This window comes from Mercenaria mercenaria, chromosome 10, assembly GCF_021730395.1.
Source record: "Mercenaria mercenaria strain notata chromosome 10, MADL_Memer_1, whole genome shotgun sequence".
NCBI classification, from domain to species: Eukaryota; Metazoa; Mollusca; class Bivalvia; order Venerida; family Veneridae; genus Mercenaria; species Mercenaria mercenaria.
The window spans coordinates 69,545,509-69,549,053 of NC_069370.1; the positions used below are offsets into that span (position 1 = coordinate 69,545,509).

The 3,545-nt window shown below is 36.7% G+C and overlaps 1 long non-coding RNA gene across 1 annotated transcript; it reads right to left on the bottom strand.

Moving 5' to 3' along the window:
* Window positions 1–750: 750 nt before the first annotated feature.
* On the bottom strand, window positions 751–2,499 carry LOC123542213 (uncharacterized). The gene is made up of 3 exons (XR_008365955.1): window positions 2,144–2,499; window positions 1,358–1,549; window positions 751–1,101 (listed from the first exon to the last, which is right to left on the bottom strand). It is a non-coding gene; the product is annotated as an uncharacterized LOC123542213 (long non-coding RNA).
* Window positions 2,500–3,545: the final 1,046 nt, after the last annotated feature.

The following is a 3,545-nucleotide window of genomic DNA, read 5'->3' on the forward strand; positions in this document are numbered from 1 at the left end:
ATATAGACTTATATAGGAAAAAGCTTTAAAAACCTTCTTGTCTGAAACCATACGACCAAGGCTTTTGATATTTGGTATGATGCATTGTCTAGTAGTCCTCTACCAAAATTTTTCAAATTATGCCCCTGGGGTTAAAAGAGGCCCCGCCCTGGGGCCACTTAGTTTTTATGTGAGTTATATAGGAAAAGTACTTAAAAAATCATCTGATCCTATTTCCAAGACTGTTTAATTATAATTACCTGATGACCCCAAGTAATATGATGTCACTTGACTGTGACCTTGACCTAATGAACTACTTTCTTGTTTTTTAAGATACGGCCTTGAAATTTTGATAACATACACAGTTTTGCACACAAATCGTAAAACTGAATTTCATTGACCATGAATGTGACCTACTGACTTTCTTAATATTTTATCATCAGTTTGACATTTGAAACATGTAGCTCATATTACTCAGGTGAGCAATCCAGGGTCATCATGACCCTCTTGTTGTAAACATGGATGGATATAACTTGGCACAAACATTTACCATAGTGAGGCGATATGTCAAATCTAACACTAACATCCCTAGCTGAAAGGTCACAGGCCCTTCCCCAGAACTTTTTTAAGGCGCTGGGGTAAAGTTTGCGTGGCGGGATAAGGGGTGGGTGCGGGAGGGTTTTCCCCTCCCGTGATCGATTTTTTTTAAAAATCGAACCCAAATGGTGCTTTTTTAAGTATTCCATATGCAAAAAAACACAACAACATGTATTTCATTACTTCTACTTTTTTTCATAATCATATAACCATCAATATATCATATACACTACACAGACATGACAGATGTCCACTTCTTTTATATGTATTTTCGAACAACACATATGTCCTTCCACTTCTTTGTCTTTGTACTAACACTAACAACACATAGGCATTTTTGTTTTCATATACCAGTAAGTGTCTGTCTTTGGCTCTGTGCCATTCCTTTACTGCACCACTGAAATTTAAGTCATTCAGTTTTTGTCACTGCATGGACACCATGAGTAAGGCATTAAGCACTTTCATGCTCACCGGTGAATGGTGGGTGGTCTTTACACATTCAACTGCTGAAACCTCTCTCACAATCTGAAAGTACAAAAAAAAGTATTTATTTTCCCAGAGCAAGGATAACCAAGGATGGATTTATATTGTAAAAGTTCCTAAGATTTGACATTTATCTTGTGTTCTTCTGCACAATGAATTGCAACAGTATTTCTGTTAAATATTTGTGGGTGTTAACACCATTGCAGCTTTTATACACACAAAAGCAGGTTCTGTATTTCAAGTTTAACTATGTATTTTACTGCAAGCAGCAAGTTTCAGAAAGAACATGTATACACACCAGCTGTGGAGGTTGGTAGAAGCAGTCCCACTGTAGCGACTTTGCTCAGGTTTGGGTGAGACTCGGACAGATTACCAACAATCCACTCCATGGTGCTCAAAGTGTTCATCTGTGGTAAGGGTGGCTAAGATTCGCCTGTGCCCATTCAATAACCGCCAGGTCTTCTTCAAGGGAGAAGAGTGATAAAAGAGCCTGAAATGAAACAGAAGTTACAATGACATGTTTCAATGACTTGACAAAATGAATCATAACTTTTTTGTTGTTGATAAGTTTCTTGTTTTTTTTTTTCTTCTAAAATTCTTTGGACCATACATGATGCTGTAAATATAGTCAGTAAATGAATAAATCAATGTTTATTTAGCATAGAAATAAATATTATTGACTTCCTTGAAATACAGCAGAAGAGAATTCATTCATCCCTTTTACCGACTAGCCTGGTTCTTTACGTGAGAAAGTAGGCAGTTGCTTATTTGGAACTGGTCTTTCCCAGGAACGATGGTTAGGTAACCTGCCCTAAATTTTGTTATTCCACTGAAACTTGTATCATTTGGTCTTTTCATGTTTACTTTGAGAGATACAAAGCAAAGTGAAACAAAAATATCATAGTAGATAAAGTTTAATATTTAGAAATTAATAGCATCTTAAACAATGGTAATTAAACATCCTCGAAAAAGTTTGCTTCAGTTCATCCGGAACAATGATTTCAAACTTCAGTCAAAGAATCACTGGTCATTTTAATACAGTTGCCTTTCTCTGCTAATTATTACTCGATAACAATTAACTTACCCATGCATGCCGTCACCAGCTGTTATCCCATTTCGTTGCATAGACTAATTATAATCTTTAACTAATTATAATCCAATCACTCCTGCTCCAGTTAACTTGTGAAAACACAGACTTTCATCAACACGTGTCGTCGTTAAACCCTTATCAGTACACGGTAAACAGCTAGCTACACTGTGTATTCATAAACTTCCCCGATCGATATTTACCTGAGGTATCTCACAGGGATGAAATCGCTTACTGATTTAAGACGCTGCGCTAATAATTGAGGCACCGCGCGGGATGATTAAGCGCTGCGGGAAGCTGTATTTCGTGTTTTAAGCGCCGCGGTAGCGCGGCGCCTTATGCGGCTGGGGAAGGGCCTGGGTCAGTCTATCACGCTTAAGAAGCCAAAAAGCTTTTACGTTGTTTTTTTGTGTTGTCTACCCTATAACATTTATATATAGAGAAGCTTGGTTTAAACTTGCGTCATATAAACAAGGGGTTGTAACATTTGATATTGAAATAAATTACGATAATTCTTCTTTATCATTCCGTAAGTTCAATATACGTGTTCTATTGCTCGTATCTATTACAGGACTCGCACTTTTGTTTTCTTACATCACATAGTAGGGGCATCTGTGTCCTATGGACATAATTCTAGTTTCATAACTATTCCCCTATTTTGGACTATTGATGGTTAAGGTTTTTTATCCGACCTTCATGCAAAATAAAGGCAAAAATCAAGGGGTCAGATAAATTTTGCTTTATCTGGTCAGTGACTAGATAAAGCTTGGCGGACTACTTTTTGGATTTTTTTTTAAAACGACGCCATCTTGTTTTTGAGAATAACTGCTAAAAGACATATTTATGGAATTATTTTCTTAAACACGCTTTTATTAGGTACGTGAGACCATGTCACAAATGTATAGTGTATGCATACCGTATTTGCAATTACTACAAAAAGTTTTTATAACGGAAACGCTCGGAGAAACGGAAAGTGACTCGTGTATAGCGTTTGTTCAGAATTTTAGCTTTCTACACTTCAGTCTAGGAATATATTGCATCTGGAATGGAGTGTTGTTGAATAAAATCATTGAGGAAACGGTTTGCCTATTTGTTCTGTCAAGCGCCGTTATGGCGTGTATATAATTTAGTCTCGTCAATCGTTTGCTTGGTGAAGATGGGTAATCCTGCATTCGACTGGACTTCGGACAAAACTTCACTTTGCAGCAAATTGAAATTATTCTTTAATGTTCAGCAGAACAGAGAAGTCGGACACAAAGCAAAACAAGGTTAGCCTTTGTTTTTAGGCTCTTATTTTATAATATTTTTATATTAAAGACCTGTTTGTGTAATGGTGGGGCGTATTAATTTCTGTGCAAGACAGACTCAGATCTAGTTGGTTGTAAATTTTGAATTTTAA